At 37.5% G+C, this 25,593-nt stretch overlaps 1 protein-coding gene, 1 long non-coding RNA gene and 1 pseudogene across 10 annotated transcripts in view; 1 reads left to right on the top strand and 2 right to left on the bottom strand.

Annotated features, from left to right (window-relative positions):
* Nucleotides 1-25,593, bottom strand: part of SBF2 (SET binding factor 2) — a 451,285-nt gene that overhangs the window by 336,667 nt on the left and 89,025 nt on the right. The window lies entirely within an intron of this gene.
* On the top strand, nucleotides 15,119-16,063 carry LOC102162982 (calponin-3 pseudogene; annotated as a pseudogene).
* LOC146405384 (uncharacterized) lies at nucleotides 21,351-25,357 on the bottom strand. Its single transcript, XR_014837303.1, has 2 exons — nucleotides 24,726-25,357; nucleotides 21,351-24,348 (listed from the first exon to the last, which is right to left on the bottom strand). It is a non-coding gene; the product is annotated as an uncharacterized LOC146405384 (long non-coding RNA).

Below are 25,593 nucleotides of genomic sequence, written 5' to 3'. Positions count from 1 at the left end.
TCCCATGATCAAGTGGGATTTATCCCAGGGATGCAAGGGTTCTTCAATATCCACAAATCAATCAGTGTGATACACCACATTAACAAACTGAAGAATAAAAACTATATTCTCTCAATAGATGCAGAAAAAGCCTTTGACAAAATCCAACACCCATTTCTGATTAAAAAAACCCTTCAGAAAGTGGGCATAGAGGGAACCTGCCTCAACACAATAAAGGCCATATATGACAAACCCACAGCGAACATCATTCTCAATGGTGAAAAGCTGAAAGAATTTCCACTGAGATCAGGAACAAGACAAGGATGTCCATTCTCACCACCACTATTCAACATAGTTTTGGCAGTCCTAGCCACAGCAATCAGAGAAGTAAAAGAGGTAAAAAGCATCCAAATTGGAAAGGAAGAAGTAAAACTACCACTATTTGTAGATGACATGATACTATATACCTAGAGAATCCTGAAGATTATACAACTATAGATGTGATAAATTCATTGAGTAATAAAAAATAAATTAATTAATTGAATTAAATTAAATTAAAGACTCTACCAGAAAACTGTTAGAGCTCATCCACGAATTTGGCAAAGTTGCAGGATACAAAATTAATACACAGAAAAACAACTGCATTTCTATATACTAACAACAAAAGATCAGAAAGAGAAATTAGGGAAACAATCCCGTTTACCATCGCATCCAAAAGAATAAAATACCTAGAAGTAAACCTACCTAGACAGACAAAAGACCTGTACTCTGAAAACTATAAAGACTCTGATGAAAGAAATCAAAGATGACTCAACAGATGGAAAGACATACCATGCTCTTGGATTGGAAGAATCAATGTTATCAAAATGACTGCACTACCCAAGGCAATCTACAGATTCAATGCAATCTCTATCAAAGTACCAAGGATGTCTTTCACAGAACTAGAACAAAATATGTTAAAGACCCAGAACAGCCAAAGCCATCCTGAAAAAGAAAAATGGAGCTGGAGGAATCGGGCTCCTGGACTTCAGACTATACTACAAAGCAACAATCATCAAAACCGTATGTTACTGGCACAAAGACAGAAATACAATCAGTGGAACGGGACAGAAGGCCCATGCACCTACAGCCAACTAATCCATGACAAAGGAGGCAAGAATATACAATGGAGAAAAGACAGCCTGTTCAAAAAGTGGGGCTGGGAAAACTGGACAGCCACACATAAAAGAAGGAAATTAGAACCCTCCCTAACTCCATACACAAAAATGAACTCAAAATGGATTAAAGACCTAGATATAAGACCAGACACTATAAAACTCTTAGAGGAAAACAAAGGTGAATACTCTCCAACGTAAATGACAGCAGTATCTTCTCAGATCCACCTCTTAGAGTCATGACAGTAAAAACAAAAATAAACTAATGGGACCTAATTAAATTTAACACACACACAGTTTCTGCACAGCAAAGGAAACCCTGAACAAAACGAAAAGACAACCCACAGACTGGGAGAAAATCTTTGCAAATGAAACGACTGACAAGGGATTAATCTCCAAAATTTATAAACACCTCCTACCACTCAAAACCAAAAAAACAAACAACTCCATCAAAAAATGGGCAGAAGATCTAAACAGACAATCGTCCAAAGAAGACATACAGATGGCCAAAAAACAAATGAAAAGATGTTTAATATCACTAATTATTAGAGAAATGCAAATTAAAACCACTATGAGGTACCATAGAGTGGCCATCATCAAAAAATCTACAAACAATAAGTGCTGGAGAGGGTATTGAAAAAAAGGAACCCTATTACATTGTGGTGGGACTGTAAATTGGTGCAACCACTGTGGAAAACTGGATGGAGATTCCTCAGAAAACTCAAAATAGAATTACCGTTTGATACAGCAATCCCACTCCTAGGCATCTATCCAGAGAAAACCATGACTCAAAGAGACACATGGACTCCAGTGTTCATTTCAACACTATATACAATAGCCAAGACATGGAAACCACCTAAATGTCCATTGATACAGATAAAGAAGAGGTGGTACATATACGCAATGGAATATTATTCAGCCATTAAAAGGAAAGAAATAATGACATTTGCAGCAACATGGATGGACCTGGAAATTATAATGCTAAATGAGGTCAGACAAACAGTGAGACACCAACATCAAATGTGGAATCTAAAAGTGGACACAATGAACTTTTTCGCAGAACAGATACTGACTCACAGACTTTGAAAAACTTATGGTTTCCAAATGAGACAGGCTGGGGGGCGGGGGGTTGCACTGAGGGTTTGGGATGGAAATGCTGTAAAATTTGGTTGTGATGATTGTTGTACAACTATAAATGTAATAAAATTCATTAATTTAAAAAAGTATTTGTTGAAAAAATAAATAAAGTGATTAGAAAGCACGTTTTTCTAATGTTAAAAAATTTCTTCTCAGCAGTTCCCATTGTGGCTCAGCGGAAATAAACCCAACCTGTATCCATGAGGATGCGGGTTCGATCCCTTGCCTCGTTCAGTGGGTTAAGGATCCGGCATTGCCATGAGCTGTACAGATGTACAAGGTACAGTTCACAGATGCGGCTCAGATCTGGTGTTGCTGTGGCTGAGGTGTATGCTTTCAGCTACAACTCTGATCTGAACCCTAGCCAGGGAACTTCCATATGCCACAGGCACAACCCTAAAAAAGGGGGGGGGGCATAAACAAACAAAAAAAAACTTCTTCTCACAAAAAAATAGTATCTCCTCATATTCATCTAAGTATATATGACAGGTCTAAATTTTATTACAAACAAAAGCAGGTTATTGCGATGTAATTACAAACTACCAAGCATTACAACCCTTTATTCCTTTTCTAAAAATAAACAACAAATTTTTTAAAGGAAAAAAAATTCTTTTATCTGATCTGATCAGGTGCTACTCATTACACAAAACTGATTTCAATGACCTTCGCACATCCTCGATTCTGATTTTCCCTTTTTCATACAGGGTCCTCTTAAAGCTGTAGAAGTCAATTCTGTGACATATCTGATGTCTAAAAGCAGGCAAAAGCAGGAATACTAGGCAAAGTTTATGTATATTTTGAACTCTTTTTGGAAAATTCCTTTGTTTTTTGACTCTTCCCCTAATGAGAAAGAAAAGTAAAATGGCTAGGTAGTATACGGTAACAAACTTCAAATAAATTAAAGATATATAAAGTTCTCATTTTGGCTCTTAAAAAATCATAAGTACCTCATGGTGCAGATTTAATTTAGTAAACTTTCATGTAAACAAAACCCAAAGAAGAGCAGGTGTGGCATGGTGACCACAAGGCCAGCATGTGTGTTGGGGGATGCAGTACAGTTATTTAAAGGAAAGGGAAAAAAAAAAAAAAAGAAAAGAAATAATGCAGCTTTGGTTGCATTAATAGAATATCTGTCTCCAAATGGGAAAATATAGTCATTTTGTGTACAGTACATCTAGTTACATAAGGCACAGTTTAAGAAGGAATAATGCCAAAGTGAGATTTCCCAGCGAGAAGAAATCCGGAAACAGGTACATTCAGTATCATCACAGAATATGACTAAAAATATTGGAAATGTAAATACTTCTCATGACTTTAATATACTTCTGTGTGATGACTTCCAAATCTATATCCCCAAGCCCAGTTGTCCCCTGGGTTTCAAATGCATAACCACATGCCTGCTGGATATATTTATTTGACTGTTTTCATGTACATTTTCGCCTCAACCTGAGAGATAGCATGGTGTAATGAGCATGAAAGCTGGACCCAGAATGCCATATAAATTCAGAGCCTGGATTCCAGGCTTTATCAGTTACAACTATGTAAACCTTGAACACATTACTTGCCCTCTTTGCGCCTCAACTTCCCCATCTATAAGATGGAAATAGTAATACTTATCTTGTAAGTTTATCATGAGATTTAAATATGTAATTTTTTTTTTTTTTTTTTGGTCTTTTTGCTATTTCTTGGGCTGCTCCCGTGGCATATGGAGGTTCCCAGGCTAGGGGTCTAATCAGAGCTGTAGCCACCGGCCTACGCCAGAGCCACAGCAACTCGGGATCCGAGCCGCGTCTGCAACCTACACCACAGCTCACAGCAACGCCGGATCCTTAACCCACTGAGCAAGGGCAGGGACCGAACCCACAACCTCATGGTTCCTAGTTGGATTCGTTAACCACTGCGCCATGACAGAAACTCCTTTTTTTTTTTTTTTTTTGTCTTAAATATGTAATTTTTGAAAGTTCTTAAAACAGAAATGGACATATCCTCAGTGCTTTGTGAAAAAAAAAAAAAAAAAAAACACAAGCCTATTATTAACTAAATCCAAACTCCCCACCCCCAAAACTAGATTTCTTTCTAAAATACTTATATCGGAAAGTGACTTCAGGAGATCCCAGTGTGGCTCAGCAGGTTATGAATCTGACTATTATCCACGAGGATAATCCCTGGCCTCACTCAGGGGGTTAAGGATCTGGCTGTTGCCATGAGCTGTGGTGTAGGTCCCAGATGCAGCTCAGATCCGCCCTTGCTGTGGCTGTGGCATGGGCCTGCAGCTGCAGCTCCAATTCCATCCCTGGCCTGGGAATTTCCACATGTCACAGGTGCAGCCCTAAAAAAGCAAGAAAGAAAAGAAAAGAAAATGACTCCAAGAAAAAAACTTTACCTCTGTCCATGCCTTAACCTCTTTTTTCAGTGAGCCCTTCAATTCCTTGCCATAAGGGCCATCCAAATCTGGCCAGAGAAGGAAAAGAGAAGAAAAGGGGGAAAGAAGGTAAGAAAATGAGAAGGGAGAGAAACAGAGGAATTATGCAGTATGTACAACAAAATGTTAACACTGGTTATCTCTGGTTGAAGAGATTACAAGTAATCACAGTCTTCTTCACATACCTTTCTGTTTTTCTGAGATCTTCTAAAAGATAAAAATGTGCTTCCCCTTTCATCAGAAAGAAAACAGTTGTTTTGAAAATATCTTTAATGATATTCTGGATAAAGTCTAAGTCCTTCATTAGTTGCTTCCTTAGGTCTTCTGCCACTCCCCATATCCCACCAACCTCTCCCTCCCCCCACCCCATCCTCTTATCTGTACCTATGCGCAAGCAGTGTTCTTTACCTAGAACATAATCCCCATTTACCTTTACCTGGCTAATTCTGACCCACAGGGGTAGTCTTTCCTCTGAAAAGTCTTCTCATACTGCAACACTGCTTACTTGAAACCCACAGTTCCAACCTAGGTTAAATACACCTTTTATGCATGCAGCTTTGGAACCTGGTATACACATATAGCACTTACACAGTAAGTTCAATAATTCAAGTTTTTATAGGTTCCCTTGAGATAAGAGAACATACCTATTTGTCTTCCTACTCTAGCATCTAACAGAGTACCTGACACATAGTAGGGGAACAAAAAAGGCTTATTGTGTAAATGATTCCAAAGTCATATTATTTCTATTCTATTATGTTGTCTATCTAAAGCTGTATAAAAGTTGAAAAGGAGAATTCCCAAAATAGCAAATTCCCGATCCCAGAGTAAAACAGAATGCTACCATTCTTGTTCCTTCAGTCAATCATTTATTCAACAAATATTTATTTAGTACCTCATATATACCTGGTACTGGGGATACAAGGATGAGAGAAAACAAAGGGTTTCTGATACCTGAGGTAGGGAGAGGAGAGGGTAAATATTGGCTAAATATTCAAAGCTACTAAATAAATACCAGTGAACTGCCATTAAAGTAAAAAACAAAACAAAACAAAACACAATTCTAGAAGTTCCCATTGTGGATCAGTGGGTAAGAGCCCAACATCCATGCGGGTTCGATCCTGGCCTCGCTCAATGGGTTAAGGTTCCAGTGTTGCGTGAGCTGCAGTGTAGGTCACAGGTGTGGCTCAGACCCGCTGTTGCTATGGGTGTGGCATAGACTGGCAGCTGTAGCTATGACTGGACCCCAGCTTAGGAAATTCCACATTCTGCAGGTACAGCCATAAAAAAAAAAAAAAAAAATTACAATTCTAATAGAATACGTAACAAAATACAATACCATGTTTGGAAAGATCAAAGATTCTGAATTAGCAATGAGGCTGGATTACTGGAAGATGGCAATTTTTTGGGGGGGAGGGGGTCTTTTTAGGGCTGCACCCACGACAGGAAATCCCTCAAAGATAGCAATTGTTGATCCTCTATTCCAACTACCATAAACACACATATCCACAGTTATGCATTCTTTTCACAAGCATTTTAAATAACTCTATTCCTAATGAACAGAGCACAAAGCCTCATGGCACTTGCCAATTACACTACCCTATGCCTTCCTCAAAAATCAAGCCAAAGCAGTTCTTTATGACTTGAAAAACAAAAAACTTCAACATAAACCAACTTTAATTGCCTGGATACAAATGATTAGTCCAGGGTTTACTAGCTGAAGGCTCCCCCATAAGGACTGTCTATATAGAAGGATGTAGCGGACAATAAGCTATCCACCCAATATCTATTTTTCTCTTTTTCCCTCACTAGGAGATTTTACTGAGGATGGCAATACATCCAGCTCAAAACACCAAATCACCTAACTCCACACTTTTCATGTTACAGGGGAAAGAAAAAAAAAAAAATCCCACCTCATTTAAGCCACTACTGTTTGAGTTTTCTGTTGTATGCAACTGAATATAAGCCTAATGAATGCTGATGGCAACTAATGGAACTAAATGAAACCTCCATCCTCTGGGGCAATGGAAGAGTATAATTCACAATGACATGCACAGCCAAGAGTGAAACAAGACACACCTAATGTCGAATACCCAAAGCAGAGTTGTTTGAAATAAGAACTCGGTGTTTAAAGCTATCTGAGCAAGTCTCTTCCTTGGAGCTAGACAGAACATTTACTGAAATGGTATAGCATTCTCTTCCATTCAAGAAAGGATAGTAGAATTCAGCTGACTAAAACATATTTTAGGTATAGACTTAAATATACTCTTTTTGAAATAAATTAAACAACCACAAGTTTTGGTGATCATTGGCACCAAATTGCTAGGGCCCCTTGAAATTCCAACTGGCATGCAGTTAAAACAGGCTCATTAAATTTACTACACGATTTTCACAGATCCAAGAATAACTAGGGACAGCCCTGTTTATGTGTGGGGCTTCCTCCAGTCTGACAGCTTTCCTCTGACTGACCTTTTCATCTGCAGTTTGTGGAAAATAGCTTTTCCAGATAAGGTTTTGTTTTTTTTTTTAAGACCATACCTGTGGCACATGCAAGTTCCTGGGCTAGGGGTTAAATGGGATCCACAGCTGCAGCCTATGCCACAGCCATAGCAACGCCAGATCCAAGCATCATCCATGACCTACATCACAGCTTGCTGCAATGCCAATCCTTAACCCACTAAGTAAGGCCAGGGATTGAACCCACATCCTCACAGACACTAAGCTGGGTTTTAACCCACTGAACCACAACAGAAGCTCCAAGATAAGTTTTTAGGCTAGTTTAGTTTTTCTGAGAAAGCAAATTGCTTCCTATAGGTTCCGTGAAAACATTCACTTAGTGTATGAGAGTTGAGGTGAGCAAAACCTGACCTATGTAGGAGAGACCAGAGGACCACATAAATCCATGGAAGAACAAAGCTAATATCATAGAGTGAGGGGGAGTAGCATAAATGAGATCTGACATGACAGCTTTGACTTTAATTAGGCTAAGTCACAGTGTCTAGATGAGGATGACAAAAGTAGGCAATAAACATTTTCAAAATGGCATTTTAAGATAATCAACAAAAACTGTAGTTATAGTGATAAACTTTCAAAGACCTTTTTCTTCTATTTCCTGAAATACACAATAAGATTAGCATGATTTAATAATTAAAACTGCACAATAAATCTTCCACACCTTGGTTCTACAAATTTGAGAGGGTATTGAAAGCAGGAAAGGAAATAGAGTGAAATTTCCTAGAATTGCTCCTAATGAAAGAAATCCTCTTCATATCACTAAGTGTTTTATCAAATCATAGAATTATTTTGCAAAACATATTCTAATAATGATAACAACAATAACAGCAGCCAACATAATGACTCCTATGTACAGGGACGATTCTAAGCATGGTTATGTGTATTAGTTCATTTGATCTTTACAATGATAAATCAAATACTATTTTTATCCTTATTAGACTGATGAAAAGAGGCACAGTCTTTAAGACTTAAGATCACAGGGTTACTAAGTGGAGAAGCCAGAACTAAAACTCAAGCAACCAGATTCTAGAGTCCACGTTCTTAATCACTTTAACAAATTGTCTTTTAAGGTATTACACCTTAAAGTCATCTGCAGAGTCCAAATGGATACAACTGAAATTATTTCTACTTTCCCTGTATCTTGTCAAGGTACTGCAACTCCCCTAGTCACCCATATTTGAATCTGTGAGATAATTTTTGGTCCTGCAGTGCATTCATGTTCAATTAGTCATCCAACCAAACCCTGTCAATTAAATACATACTCCATTTCCACTATTATCATCCTGCAATTCTGTAGCCAAAAACTACATCAGCTCTTCAAGAAGCCAATAGTTCATGCCAATCTTAGTAATAAAACATCAATAAAATATCTTTTCCACATAAACTGCAAGTCTCTTCTATCAGTTTTATGAGATATAATTATAATAAAATGTTTTACATGTCCCCATAAAAGTTCTCCTTAACTTCAGCCCATGATTTTAGCCTATATACTAATATTCCCTTTCAGAAATATGCCAAACACTGGATAAGCAAAACTTTAGAGTAAACTAAAAATGTACCAATCACATTCCCTATTCAAATGAAAAACAGACTTTAAAGTCTTAGCACCAGAAATAAAATCTGCAGGAGAGAAAGGGAGCTGGATCAAGAGACCTTTTAACCCCTAAATTACGCTTGTGGGTAGGATGCTCTCACATCAATTACCATAATCATAACTTATATGACCCTTAAGGAAGCACAGTGCTTCCAGTAATTCATTTTGGTTCCAATAATTATCAATGAGATAGTTTGGAGACTTTAAAAAGGACTTTATGGAGCTCTTGCTGTGGCACACAGGATCAGTGGCATTGTGGGAGAGATGGGAAATGGGTTTGATCCCCAGCCCAGCACAGTGGGTTAAGGATCCAGCATTGCCCCAGCTGAGGCTTAGGTTGAGATTGCAGCTTGGATCTGATCCCTGGCCCAGGAGCTCCAAATGCCACAGGTCGCCCCCCCCCCCCAAAAAAAAGGACTTTACTAAACAGAAAGAATCAAATAGAAATAGAGGCCAAGAAGCTTAAGAACAGATAAATCACAGTACTCTCCAAATGTTTTCACTTCTTGAAATACAGAAGATATTATTTACACAGCATACATGGTAAATCAAGACTGCTCACGTCAGTGGTCTCAATACTTCAATACAAGTGGCATAGGGCATCCAATCCCTGGCAAGTTTCACACTCCCCTACTGAAGCTTATTTGCTCTCAGGCTTTATAAATTCTAATCTGTTCCAAACCTTTCAGTCATCCAAAGCCCTGGGACAACTCTGAAGGTCCTTCTTATGAATTCCTCACTTCTCAGCACCCTGAATGCCAGGATGCAGGGACTGCTAGATCCTGTTCTTTCTCTTGACAGACAAAAAGAAATAAAAGCTAATTCTGACCTACACTTTAGATACTCCTATTTTACTTCTGTTTTAAATCTAGAAGAAAAGTCTCATCTAGCAACTTGGTAACTGACCACTGAATGACTTTAGTCAATTACTGAGCTCTAAGCTCCACATATTAGGAGTAGTTACCTGAACCAAAGGTCTAAGGTGATTTGAGACTATAAAATACATCAGTATTGGTATTTAAAACTTGTGTGTATACATACAGGTATACAGTGTGATACACAGTAGATTAATTTATTATCCAATGTTCTTGTAATGTTTGCACAACCTTGGAGCACTGCAGCTAACACCTCCAAAAATGACTGCCAGAGCAGGAGCAAGAGTTCACGAGTCTACCAGCAATAGCTGGTACTAGTCTCTGGTCTCTAATATAATCTGTTGCAAAGCTAGCTAAAAATAATGTCCAAAGATTTGCCTGAGTTAAAAATTCTTTTTGAAAAGCAGGAGGCAAGTGAATTAAGATCCTGAATGTATATGTACATAGTATAACACTTAGGACCTACCGTCTTAATCACTTTCAACTAGATTATGTAAGTGTCGGAAATCATACTTAGTGTAATATAATTAAATAAGGTGGTAAGATTCAACATTCTGCCCAGCATATGTTCTAGGAAATCCAATTTGTTAGGTTAAAAGACCTATATTTGTAATTTAATGACATATCTAAACATTTTAGAACTTCCAATTTTTGAAAAAAATATGAACATGTATATATTTTAACACAAATTTAGAAACAGGCTTTTGAGAAGGAAAAAACAATATTTTCAAATATAGCAACAATTGGCATGTTAACCTGAATAGGTCAGGTTAATGTTCTTATAAATCTGTGGAGTAGAACAAGACCCTATAAAAACTATGAAGGTGACTATATATATATACACAAAATCAAGTTTACTGTCACTATAAAAATGCTACCAGACTGAATACAAGGGCATGGGCCCCACCTGTCTTACTTACTGTTGTATTCCCAACACCCAACACATTGTCCATCACCTAACAGGCACTAAGAAAATACTTAGGGATGGGTTATTGGAAGAAGCTACATGACCACCTGGCAAGAGTACTTTATACAAACTGATTAAATCATCAAAAAAGGAAGTTGGAATTTGACCAGGAAAACTTAAAGGTCCTTTCCAAACCCTAAGATTAAACAACATTTTTATCATTAGCCCAGTGAAGATTTTAAATGAGGGTCACACTCTATTATAAGAAGAACCTTTAGAGAAATGTCTACCAATACCTACATCACAACCTACTAGTAAGTCTTTCTATATAAATCTTTGCCAAGCAGGAAAAAAGGGTGAAAGATAATCACTAAACATTACTGATCTTAAAGGACAAAAAAAAACCTTACTTATGTATTTCTATAATTTGAAACTAGATAATCTAAAAGAAGGATCAAGTTCATAGATTATATTAAAAGATAAATCCTTAAATGCTGTATTACGTACACAAATGATTAAGGAGAAAAAAAATCCCTGGTACCAAAAGTACACAGAATCACCTTTTCTCTGGAAGCCTCAAATTGGAAAGCCCTGCATCAGTTAAGCAATTGCTCAGTTACAGAATTAATTTAGCAATACATAAGATTTTTTGTACTTGTACTTAACACGCTTTAATGATAAACTGCAAATGTGTGATGAATCTCTCTACTCTTTCTGTTGTCCTTGAGTGGAATACAAAATTTATTTAAATATTGTATCATATACAAATAGGTTGCACACTAAATGTGTAATCTATTTGATTACAGAAAATTATAACCACAGTCACGTACAACTCACCTGTATGAATAATACTTATCTACTTTAAGCCAAGAAACTAGTATCTATCACTACTTCATCATTAAAGACATATTCTTCAAAATTTGGTAAGGTTAAAGTATGTAGTTATAGGAGTTTCCACTGTGGCACAGCGGGTTAAGAATCTGACTGCAGCAGTTCAGGTCATTGTGGAGACGAGGGTTTGATCCCCAGCCTAGCACAGTGGGTTAAAGGATCTGGCATTGCCACATCTCTAGGCACAGGTCACAGCTACAGCTCAGATTCAATCCCTGGCCTAGGAAGGTCCATATTCCATGGGTGTGACCATAATTTTTTTTTAATTTTAATAAAAAGTAAGTAGCTACAATTTTCTTGGTAATATTAAAAATATGCAAAATTCTGAAAGCTATTTAAGGAGTTCCCATTGTGGCTCTGCGGTAATCTGACTAGTAACCATGAGGACGCAGGTTTGATCCAGGGCCCTGCTTAGTTGGTTAAGGATCTGGAGTTGCCTTGAGCTGCAGTGTAGGTCACAGACACGTCTTGAGTCCAGCATTGCTGTGGCTATGGCATAGGCCAGCAGCTGCAGCTCTGATTCAACCCCTAGCTTGGAAACTTCCATATGCCATGGGTAAGGCCCAAAACAAGCAAAAAAAAAGAAAAAAGAAAAAAGAAAACTATTTAACCAAGCTTATTTTCTTTCCTTAGACTATTTGCCAAGCAGCAATAGGTAACTGGTTGCCTTGGTTATTTACAAACTAATGGGCTACACTGTTTCTGCCAATGGTTTGTTTGTCTTTTTTGTCTTTTCTGGCTGCACCAGCAGCATATGGAAGTTCCCAGGCTAGGGGACGAATTGGAGCTTAGCCTACGGCCTATGCCAGAACCACAGCAATATGGGATCTAGATGCATCTACGACCTACACCACAGCTCACGGCAATGCCAGATCCATAACCCACTGAGCGAGGCCAGGGATCGAACCCACGTCCTCATGGATGCTAGTCGGGTTTGTTAACCACTGAGCCATGACAGGAACTACGGTTTATTATATTTTAATAGTACTTATCACTTCTCATGTACTATATAATTTACTTATTCATTATATTTAGTACCAGTCTCTCATTACTATAAATTTAAATTCTAAGAAGACAGATTCTATCCAGTTCATTGCCATACTATCAACACCCATCTCAGTGACTGACATATGTGTCACTTACTATGGTTAAGTGCTTAGTAACTGTTAAACAACTGCCATTAAATCATAGCCAAATTTTCAAAATGGCTATAAATTTTAAAACAAAGCTCTGGGCAAATGAGCAAACTACAAAAAAAATTAAAAAGTTGTGTTTTTCATAAGCACTCAGAAGTTAGTTCTTTCATAATCTTTATTTTAAAAAGCACCAAAAGTTCCCGCCATGACACAGTGAGTTAAGAATCTGACTCCTGTGGCTTGGCTCACTGTGGAGATGAGGGTTTGATTCCCCAGCCTGACTCAGTGGATTAAAGTATCCTGCGTTCCTGCAGCTGCAGTATAGGTCCCAGGTGTAGCTCAGATTCAATCCCTGGCCCAGGAACTTCTGTAAGCCATGGGTGCATCCGTAAAAAATAAAAATAAAAATAAAAACCAACAGATATGAGCCAGCAATTTCACTCCTGGGTTGATATCCAAATAAAACAAAAACACTAATTCAAAAAGTATATACACCCCAATGTTCATAAGCAATTTACAATTGCCAAGATATGGAACGCAACCTAAGTGCATCCATTGACAGATGAATGGATATATGGAAGATGTGGTGTGGGTGTGTGTGTCTCTGTGTGTGTGTGTGTATATGTACACCATGGAATACTATTCAGCCATTAAAAAGAATGAAATACTGCCACTGCAACATCGATGGACTTGGAGGTATTACATTTAGCAAAATAAATCAGACAAAGACAAATACTGTATGTTATCACTTACATGTGGAATCCAAAAAATAAAACGAAGTAAAACTGGATCACTTTGCTGTACAGAAGAAATTAACACAACATTATAAATCAACTATCAACTATAATAAAAAAAAATTAAAAGGGAGTTCCCGTTGTAGAGTAGCAGAAACAAATCCCACTAATATCCATGAGGACTTGGGTTCAATTCCCTGGCCTTGCTCAGTGGGTTATGGATCCGGCGTTGCCATGAGCTGTGGTGTAGGTTGTAGACGCAGCTTGGATCCTGAGTTGTTACAGCTGTGGTGTAGGCCAGCAGCTATAGCTCTGATTTGACCCCTAGCCTGGGAACTTCCATATGCTGGAGGTGCAGCCCTAAAAAGCAAAAAAAGACAGAGAGAGAAAGGAAGAGGAAGGAAGGAAGGAAGGAAGGAAGGAAGCTTTAGCAGAGAATCAAAGGACCAGGGACATTTACTATCATCTCAGCCAACAGTAAGTAGCTATGTGACCTAGATTTTAATATTTAATTTTTGGTATGAATGAAGATGAATTTCAGAACTGAAAATAAATTTAACTTACCTAAAACTGTCACTTTTCTCTTTAGTTTTCCAAATCTTGAATTTATACAATTTTTTCCCAACTTATAAAATGATTTAAATTTCCACATATATTTAACATTCTGGATAATTCTTGACCTAACTTAAAGTATCTTTAAGATAGCCGGAATTAGCTATTTAAAGAGATGAACTCTACTAAGGATTATCTTTATGATTATCTTATGAAATATTGACTCTACTTTTAGCTTTTACTATATTTAAAGAGATGTCAGAAATCATTCTACTATCCCTTTCATAGATATATTTCAGTGCAATGAAATAGTAAACCATTGCGGACGTAAATACAAAATAGAAAAACTTCCAATTAAGGTATATATATATATATAATTTCAAGGCATTTCTTGAAGGTAAGTAAAGTCTATTTTCTTCTTGAAAGTAAGAAAAGATAAAATTTCCTATAATAGACACAGCCACATCACTGATAGATTTACAACTAATTCATAAACTTTAATGATTTTTTTCCATTGTAGCTGGTTTACAGTGTTCTGTCAATTTTCTACTGTACAGCATGGTGACCCAGTTACACATACATGTATACCTTCTTTTTTCTCACATTACCAGGCTCCATCATAAGTGACTAGACATAGTTCCCAGTGCTACACAGCAGGATCTCATTGCTAATCCATTCCAAAGACAATAATTTGCATCTATTAACCCAAAGCTCCCAAGTGAAAAATGGGCAAAAGACTTGAGTAGACATTTCTCCAAGGAAGATATACAGATGGCCCACAAGCACATGAAAAAATGCTCAACATCCCTGAATATTAGAGAAATGCAAATCAAAACTACCATTTCACCTCACACCAGTCAGAATGGCCATCATTAATAAGTCCACAAATAACAAATGCTGGAGGGGGTGTGGAGAAAAGGGAACCCTCCTGCACTGCTGGTGGGAATGCAAGCTGGTACAACTAATTAATAAACTTTTGAGTTTGTGTGGCACTCTGGAGCTAACCAGGAGGGTCTGTTTTGCTCAGCAGGACCTAGTCCAACTGAGTAGCCGAGGCACCACCCACCTCCCCCACCTGGATGTCTCCTGAACAGCCCAGGGGAGCAAGCAACAAGCATCTTGTGGTGGGACCCACACCTTGTGATCAGGAGCAGGGAAGTGAGTGCCAGGAAGCCCCAGAATCCAAGCTTAGCATCTTCCCACAACCAAAACCATCATGACTCACTTTCAACAACAGCCCTTCCTACAGGCTCTCAGCTGAGATCCAAAACAAGATTGCTTCCAAGTGTGATTATCAGGCAGAAGAAGATCTTTGCAACTGGATATGAGGTGACAGGCAAGAGCACTGACACCAACTTTCAGCTGGGATGGCAAAATTCTCCACGAACTAATAAACAAGCTATAGCCCGGCTTGGTGAAGAAGGCCAACAAACTGGCCTCAGCTGGAGAATATGAGCAACTTTACTAAAGCTATTCAGGCTTATGGTAGGAAGTCACGTGACATATTTGAAGCCTATGATCTTTTTGAGCATGGGAACATGACCCAGGTTCAGACTATGCTGGTGGCCCTAGCAGATATGGCTAAAACAAAAGGATACCATACAACTATTGACATTAGCGTTAAGCATGCAGAAAAACAAGACATTTTGATGAAGGAAAATTAAAAGCTGGTCAAAGTGAAACTGCTTTGCACATGGGAACCAACACATGTGCCAGCCAAGCAGGTACAACAGCCTACGCGACTAGGAGGCATCCTTATGATCCCCAAATGCAAACTGAAAAACCTTCTGATCAGACCAGGATCTGCAGACGGGCATGAACAAAGAAGCCAGCCAGCTGGGATGTTAGCACCAAGTACCCGAAGAGACAGCTGTGATCAGAAGCTAACATTACAACTTGTGGACAATTCGACAATTTCTCTACAGATGTGTACCAACAAAGTCGCTTCCCGGAAAGGAAAGAGTGTGTATGGTCAAGGTATATGATCCCAAATACTGTGCTGCTCCCACAGAGTCTGACATTCACAATAGAAGCCAGGAACAGGAACAAATGGGTCGGGAATCAGTGACAGTGATTATCAGGAGGACTAACCACATGAATTCATGGCAACTACCAAGATGACTACCCTAAAGATTATCTATCAATATGGAGACCAAGGCACTGATTATTAGATTCACAGAGGAGCTCAGTTCAGTGAGAAACAAGCTAGCCTTGAGTAATTTTTACCTCGTCTTCCTAAAACATTATTATGCTTATCCTACCTAATGGAAATATTGCCTTACATATATTCTTTTTTCCTTTTTCTGCCTCTTCCGTAAATATAAATAGCTGCCTTTTAGTGCTGTAACAGTTTAATCCTACAGCATAACCAGTAACTCACAGGTAAAAAGGAAGACTGTGAAAGAGGAGTACCCTTGTACAGTCAATTCTTTTATTAAAGATCTATGCATTTCTACAATCCTCTACTTAAAATGGTTATTTCAAACAATAGGAAGATTTTTTGTAACAATTTAGTATGTGGTTTCTACATGGAAGATTAAATTTATGCTTATGGCTAAATGTGGTCTTTACCAACTAAATTTAAGATGTAGCATTTTAGAAATTTACATATCAATGTTTCCATAGTACTGTTTGCTAATTGGTAAAGTCCCGATCAGTGAAAAAAAATTTAAATAAACTTTTAGTTCTCAAGGATTAAAAATTTTTCTTCAGTAAATATACATGTTTGTGTTCTGTCAACTTAGTAACTTCTTTCCCCTAAAATTTTGTATAGTGGTTATTTCAGTGACTTTTTATAGACGCATAAGTACCACTAGAGGCCACCAAATACTTCACTTTTCAAAACTGACACGTTTGTTAAGTTATAAGGAAATGACCATATTAATGGCAGTGAAAGTTCCACATGAATACTCAAAGCACAATACAAACTCAAGAAAAATACGTGAACATATTTCATACAGTAAATAGGAAGTCTAAATCCCCAAAGAACTTGATGATCAGAACAAGAACTGGAGTGTGGGGAGATGAACAGTATCAAAATATCATTCCTTATATACCACTGAAAATTGACTGTACAACCTAGAGAATTAGTCCTTTCTCTAAATAACTGCTGTCTTTTATAATTAAATCATACATCCATATATAGGTAATATATACTGATAACAGACAAATAAAATTCCAGAATCCAGTATCCTTTCCTTCATATCACAAAGTCTTTCATACATAATGTTTTTATATCTAATGTTGGCTAACACCTATAGCAATTAAAACTTTGATAAATAAATTCTATTGTAAAAGTCGCCACATAGATTTGAATATACCCAAAATTCTGGCTTGATGAAGAAAATCTGGCTCAGCAGAATAGATAACATCTGAGAAAATTTTGCTCTGAGATCCCAGATGAATTCCTGCTGGAATCTCTTATGTCCCCTCATTTCTTCCAGTCTATTCCTCCTTACTAAAGGTAAATAGCAAAAAATAGAAAGCCCAAGAAGCATCCAGAGATTCTGTAGATCCAGATGAAATCTATGAAACAAAATGGGACTTTTACTATCCAACTATCCACCTTTTTACTTGATGATATACTACTTTTCAAGGGTTTTCAAGTACTTCAGAGAAACTTCATGCAAGCTCTTGGTGTTTCATCTAAAGTTTTTGCTTAACTGAAGGCCGCAAAGATGTTCCCTTAAGTTTTACAACTTCTATAGTTTTACATTTAGTCCATGATCTACCTCAAACTGATTTTTCTACATGGTGTGAAGCAGGGGCAAGGCTAAATATTTTTCCAAATGGACATTCAATCACTTCAGCAACATCTGTTGAAAACCCTATCTTCTCTATAACTGAATTACACTGACACCTCTATTTATTAAAAATCTATTTACCAGAATGTGTGGGTTTGCTTCTAGACCGAAGCATGGATCTACATGTCTGTCTTTAAGCCAATACCACATAGTCTTGAGTACTGAGCTCTATAGTAAGTCCTGAAACTAGGTAGTGCTAGTCCTCCAACTTTGTTCTTTCTTCTCCAAATTGTTTTGGCTACTTGCTATACAATGTGTCTCAGAGATTCATTCACACCACTAAATAAAGTTCTAGCTCATATTTTTCTAAAAAGTTTTTAATAGTAGTAAAGTAAGCATAACATAAAATTTATCATCTTAACCATTTTAAACATATAGTTCACTAGTGTTAAGTACTTCACATTGTTTTGCAACCAATCTCCAGAACACTTTGCATCTTACAAAACTGAAAATCTCTACCCATGAAACAGTTTCCTATTCTTCCTTCCCCATCCCCAACTCCCACCCATGGCAACCACCATTCAACTTCCTATCACTATGAATTTGACTACTCTAGGTACTTTATTTTGTGACTGCCTTATTTCACTTAGCACAATGTCCTCAAGGTTCATCCATGCTGTAGCATATGTTGCCATGTCCTTCATTTTTAAGGCTGAATAACGTTTCACTGTATGTATTTACCACAGTTTCTTTATCCATTTATCTGTCAATGGATACTTGGTTTGCTTTTGGCTATGGTGAATTAATGACACTATGGACTTGTGTGCAAAAACTTATTTTAGAGTCCCTGCTTTCAGTTTTTTTGGGGTTTACACTTATATGCAGAGGTGAAATTGCTAGACAGTAATTGCTAGACAGTAATTCTTTTCTCACTTTTTTGAGAAACCACCATACCATTTTCCATGGTAGTTGCACCACCAACAGTGCATAGGACTGTAATTTCTCTGTGTCTTGGTCAACGCTTGTTATTTTCTGTTGGTTTTTTTTTTATATTAGTCATTGTAATAGGCATGAAGCGATACCTTGCTGTGTTTCTGATTTGCATTTCCCTAATGATCAGTGATGTTAGCATGTTCATATGATTGTTAGCCATCTGCTTATCTTCTATTTCATACTTTTTAACAGCTGCATTATATTCTGAGGAATGACTGTGGCACTATTAATTCACTCAGTCACCTATTTATGGACATTTAGGTAGCTTCCAATTTTTTTGCCATGAAAAATTTTACACATGCATATGTACAAGTAACCACAGAAATCAGTCTGTTCAGAATAGTCCCAGTTTACACATGTTTTCTTATTTCACTAACTTTCACTGTCAAAAGCATTCGAATTCAAATAATATATGTTTATCTGAATGTGAGTTCAGCTACAGGACAAATTGCTACAAGTAAAATTAAGCAAGAACTACATTTGATTAAATGTTCCTGGCTATTTGTTACCAGAACCCACTCCATATTAGAAGCCTGGTATTAGAAAGAGATACCAAAATACAGCTTAGCTCTGTTTAAGACATGAAGGCAATACAATACACTTAGATTATAGGATCTGCAGAAAACGATGATCAAAGGCATGACTAGGATTCAAGTACAAAAGACTTAGAGAATAGTCTTCATCACTTCCCAGAGAAAACAAAACACACACACACAAATGAAAACTGAATCTTACAGAAAGTGTGTAGTAAGGGGCCACAAAAACAAAATAAAAGAAAAATGGGAAAAAATAAGAGAAGTAACTAAGATTAAGAGGAAAATCAGCATAATGAAGAATGCTGAATTTTCTCAAACACCAAATGTGTGGGGTTTTTTTTCCCAATACCAACAATTCAACTCAGTTCTGACACAAACTTCCCAGAGACAGTGCAAAGCTCACAATCAAGGGATCGGGGCTCAGCCCCATGAAACTGCCCTGATTTCAGATGCCAGCTACAAAAGGGATGTCCAAGTTATCCACACTTCTGCCTGCAGACTACAAATTCAGGGGTTCACATGACTGCCCCCTTAGGTTCAATAATTCGTAGAAAAGTTCACAAAGCTCAGGAAAACACTTTACCTACATTTACAAGTTACTGTAAAGGCTATAACTCAAAAACAACCAAAGAGAAGAGATGTGATAAGTCAAGGTGCAGAAGGTGGGCATGGCCCAGAGCTTCCAGGCCTCCTCCAAGCACATGACCTTCCCAGCATATCAATGTGTCCACCACTTTGGAAGATCTCCATACCCTGCCATGTAGGGGGTTTTTATGAGAGTGTCATTAGGTAGACATGACTGATTAGCTCATTGGCCACTGGTGAGTGAACTCAATCTCCAGCCTCTCTCCCTTCCCCAACGGGGCTGAAATTTCCAACACTCCAGTCACATAGTTGATTCCCGTGGAACACCAGCTCCCTTCATGAAGCTAAATAGGCTTCCTGAAACCCATAAGCTATCTCATTAGCAAAGCAAAGACAGTTAGTTCCAAAGACTTCAGAAATTTTGTGCCAGGAACTGAGATAGAGATTAAATATATATATATTTTTTTTATTTTACTAGGAAGACTGAATTAGTGGTGTCAAAAAGTAAAGTGGTCAAGGAGAATAAAGATAAGGGAAAAGATCTTTGAATTCAGCAAGAATCTGAATTTGGCAAACCACACTCCCACCCACTCTACTGCCACTAATTAGACTTCAAGCAAGTAAGAAGAAAAAAGCTTGTCTTGTTCTAGACACTATGGCTTCAAGATTTATCTATTATAACATCTAGTATTTACCTTAATATTCAGAAAATATTAATAAACTTCAACTCTGAGATTTCAGAATGGAGAGGATATAAACTATACTTCAGACCTCTGAGATGTGGGTAAGATGGGTGTAAGACATGAAAGTGGATGGCATGAAATCATAACACTATAGCTTATTAAAATATTAATAGGCAAATTAGCTAATAATAGCCCTGTAGGAAAAGTAATATTATCAGAAACGTAAATTAACTTTGCTCAAGATTTTAAAGTTTCAGATCCCATATCTTTCCACGGTACCACACTAAACTTTTATAGACATAAGAGCCAGCAAATTAAGAGGAATCATTTGAAATATTTTATAATGAAGAAATAGGATATCAGCTAAACGGATAAAGTCAAGAACAGATTTTTTTTTTTTTAAGCTAATACTTGGGATCAATGGAAACTGAAGAAGAGAAAAAGGAGTTGAAAGTTTAAAAGTGTAGAACCCACAGCAGTGATATGACAATTACATGAGAGATGAGTAGCAGTATTTCATGTAGTAAGAGGGCAAAGCTGTTTGCAAACAACATGAATTTGCAGTAGGTTAGGCTTGTGTACTATAGTTCTTCATCTTCTTCAGGAAGTTCCCTATGGCGTCCAAGTTACTAGGTATAGCAGAACCCCAGCATGACAAGAAAAGCTTGTCTGAGGTGGTTCTGAGAACAGACCATGCAGACTGGGTAGGCGAAAGATTCTCTAGCATAACTGAGCCTATCAGAACTGTGAGTAACTGGAAGTCTAGTACAGTATGACAAACCACGTTAGTAAGCATTGAGGAATGTGAGAAGAGAAACACCAAGATTGACTGTCTTCCACCTCAGAGATGTTGAGAACCCTCTATATTCCATCAGGCTCCTATCTGCCATGCAGTTTTATTACTCAAAGAGACAACTGTTTCTTTGGAAAAAGGAAATAAAAATGTGAGCTCAAACTACCACTTTCTATCTTAACCTCTATTTATGGCCACTTTCTTTATCGTGAACATAACTTTAAAAGTCTGTTTTTGTAGTCCTTAGTATGTTTCAAAAGCCATATCTTCATACTTCATAGCAACATTCTTGTTTTCAGCCTCAAATCTATGCAAGATCAAGAGTTTTTCCGCACGTCCTTTACATCAACTTTAAAAGTGAATTCATCATCAAGTACCCTACCTCAACAGAAGCTTCAGATGCTACCTATAGTATCTTCACTGGTATCTTTTATAATTATATTTTTTTAATTTTTAGCTGTCTCCTTGTATTTTTCAAATCTCTCTGGCTAGGAAAGGATCCTGTCTATCTTTATTCTAAATAATTACTTATACAGCTAGTTTTTTATACTCATATGTAGGACCTACACTTTCATTTATTATATTTAATCCTCTTATCTATAAAGGGCCCATAACTCCAGCAAATCTTTGTGAACTCTGATTTTGTCATCCAATATGTTCACTACCTTCCTCACCCTCCTTTCACTCATATTCCTCCACAAAGGGGGAAAAATTTTCTTCCATCCTCTCTACACTCTGTTCCCTGACCAAACAGTATTTACATTTACATCTAGGTCAGACAGACAACTGTGAGCTCATTTTCAGAATCCAATGCATTTTAAACAGCTTAAAGAATTAAAGCATTACAATACCTATATTGACTTCTCTTCCCTCAAACAGCATTCTATACTAAGGCTACTTCTCCTCTGTTACAACTGCAGAATACTGAATACAGATTTTTTTTTTACCTCTTCTCCCCAAACTATATTTACAATTATAGAAAACTGGATTCGTAGTGAAGGTAGTCAAATCACTAGTCTATAATTTAAATAACTGAATATCTTAAGAACTTCAAATTCATACGTTCTAACTAAACGTTTAATCCTCTTTTACTCAAGCCATAACATTTTTTATCACATTTTTAGCCTTCTTAAAAAAAAAATCGGAAAGACCTATGAATGCCTCAATGCAGGCATTCCCTAGTGAAGACTGTGGCACATTTTCTGAATTGTGATATAAAAAAATTCACTTTTGGAAGTTTCCTTATGGCCCAGCAGGTTAAGGATCCAGCATTGCCACAACAGTGGTGCGGGTTCAAGTCTCTGGCCCAGGAACTTCCACATGCTGTAGGTGTGGGAAAAAAAAGAATTCACTTCTGAAACAGGGCATCTTTTAAAAGAGCTAGTGCCTAAACAATACAACTTTGTTGATGCCCCAAACCAAGCCAATAAAAACATTTCTTCCCATGATCAGAAATAGATTGTTAGCCATAGAATGCCTCTGCAAAACAATTCTTAAATTTTCTTTGAAATATTGTCACTAAAATTAACTGAAACTTTATTTATATGACTGTCTGTGGTTTCCATGTATGCCTAAAAGGCACAAGAAAAAGATAAAAATATCCTAGAATTGGAAAAGCAGTCATTATGTTTGGTTTAGCTTATTTTCATATTTTTATTTTTAAAAACCACTCAAATTAAAGTTTAGCATTTCTCAATAGAAGAAAAGAAAGAGAGGGCAATTTCTTTACACAAAAGCAGAAAGACTAAATTCAGTATCCTCTAAATTAAGTTTGGGATTTGACTTATTAGTGAATGAATGTCTAAAATCCTTTCCCATAAGTCAGTCTTCAGGCTGAACATACTTTTCATTTAGAATTTAAATACATCAAATATATGTTGTGTGCGCAGGAGAGATGGCAAAAGAAAATAATTTCAATATAATACTAAGTCAGAACCCAGGTTTACCCTAGATAAAACAAATAAATAAAGTTGGTTTTCTAATAACACAACATTCTTTTAGCATTTCTGAACTTCAGTTCTTCCAAAGTATAGAATCCTGTTTTCAGATTTACACAAAAATACAAATGCTGGAGTTCCCATTGTGGGTCAGCGGTAATGAATCTGACTAGTATCCATGAGAATACAGATTCAATCCCTGGCCTCACTCTGTGGGTTAAGGATCCAGTGTTGCTGTGAGCTGTGGTGCAGGTCGCAGACAGAGCTTGGATCTCTTGCTGCTGTGGCTGTGGCGCCGGCCAGCAGCTGCAAGCTTCGATTTGACCCCTAGTCAGGGAACATCCATATGCTGCATGTGTGGCCCTAAAAAGCAATCAATCAATCAATCAATGAAATGCATATGATAACCATAGCTTAAAGTGCCACTCTCAGAACAGTCTCAGACCTTAGCTAATACAAAGAGTCAAAAGACCTGGGTTTGAATCCTAGCTCTGCTGCATCTTAGCTGTTACACCACAGTGAAATTGTTTAAACTTCCTAATCTTCAATTTACCTACCTTTAAATGAGATACACTACCTCCAATCATCTAATTTGTGGGTTCATCATAATTTATCAATCATATACAACTGTTAATATTAACATTAATGTTATATGCTAAAAGGTTGTCCCACTACCACCACCTTGGAAGGGGTAAGGTTTTTTTCCACGTATATCATCAGAAAAGGGTCACTACCACCCTGGAATCAACAAACCACTTAGGGACTGAGCTAGATCACCTTAATTGGACTAAAATTTTAATAAGCCTATCTCTGGTCTTAAAGCTGTAGGAGTTGCTCTAGATGACAGAGTATACCACAGTTACTCAAGTTATTGCTGTTAATATGCAGAATAGTTGCACATTTCTAACATAAAGTATAGCACAAAGCAGTATCTAATAAGACAACAAAAATTTAAGAGTTAATGATTCTATTCTGTTTTAAAAACAGGCTTTGATAAACAAATTTATTCTATACCTGACAAAGCACAAAAGACATTAGAGGATCAGAATTGTCATCAATTACAGAAAAATTAAGAAAAAAGAAAATCCCAACGTAATCCAGCAGGATCAAATATTCCTTTTTTTATTTTATTTATTTATTTATTTGCTTTTTAGGGCCACCCCTGTGGCATATGGAAGTTCCCAGGCTAGGGTTTGAGTCGAGCTACAGCTGCCAACCTATGCCACAGCCACAGCAACACAGGATCCAAGCCATATCTGCGAACTACACCACAGCTCACGGCAACACCAGATCCTTAACCCACTGAGGGAGGCCTGGGATTGAACCTGCATCCTCATGGAGGCCTGGGATTGAACCTGCATCCTCATGGACACTTGTTGGATTTGTAACCTGCTAGCATATGGGACCTCACTCAGTAGGTTAAAGATCCCGCAGTGCCGTGAGCTATGGTGTAGGTCACAGACATAGCTCAGATCTAGCATTGCTGTGGCTGTGGTGTAGGCCGGCAGCTGCAACTCCAATTCGACCCCTAGCCTGGGAACTCCCATATGCTATAGGTGCAGCCCTAAAAAAGAAAAAAAAGAAAATATATAACTTTCAAATCAACATCAGCTTTATGCCTAATAAATATTTCTGATCCATGCTAACAAGAGAATGAACAATTCTTCTTGGGGTGGGGGGTGTTGCAATATGTTAAACAAACACCAACAGTGGTATCAAGATAATAACATAAATAAGAAACCTCATTTATTGAGCACTTACTTTATGGCAAACACTGTTCTAAGCATTTTATCTGTATTTTCCCATTTTATCTTTGCATGATATCAGCATTGTCATTATTCTCATTTTACAGATGAAGACTCTGCTGCTCAAGAAGTTAAATGACTTGTCAAATAAAAGTCATAATGTACAACTGGGATTTCAACACAAGCAGTCTATTCTTCACTGTCATATCACAGCAAATGTTTTCTCAACAAGAAATGCTTTAAAGAACACTGCTCAGGAGTTCCTGTCGTGACTCAGTGGTTAATGAACTAGGAACCATGAAGTTGCAGGTTCGATCCCTGGCCTCACTCAGTGGGTTAAGGATCTGGCATTGCTGTGAGCTGTGGTGTAGGTCGCAGACGCGGCTTGGATCTGGCACTGCTGTGGCTGTGGTGCAGGCTGGAGGCTACAGCTCTGATTAGACCCCCAGCCTGGGAACCTCCCATGTGCCACGGGTGCGGCCCTAGTAAAAGACAAAAAAAAAAAAGAAAAAGAACACTGCTCATATGTGTGTGTGTGTAAGTAAACACACACACAATGTAAATGAACACACACACATACATACACACACACTATACACACTCTCCAAACGTTATAGTCATATTGCAAAATACTTTACTGAGCATCTTTTCAGTCTCTCATTTTACCACCATAGATCCACCACCAG

Source organism: Sus scrofa, chromosome 2, assembly GCF_054392235.1.
Source record: "Sus scrofa isolate SSC_HxYL_T2T_F1_AM1 chromosome 2, Sscrofa_HxYL_maternal_Yorkshire_Landrace_v2.0, whole genome shotgun sequence".
Classification (NCBI taxonomy): Eukaryota; Metazoa; Chordata; class Mammalia; order Artiodactyla; family Suidae; genus Sus; species Sus scrofa.
The sequence above is the reverse complement of the archived record's forward strand: the minus strand, read 5'-3'. Positions and strand labels throughout refer to the sequence as shown.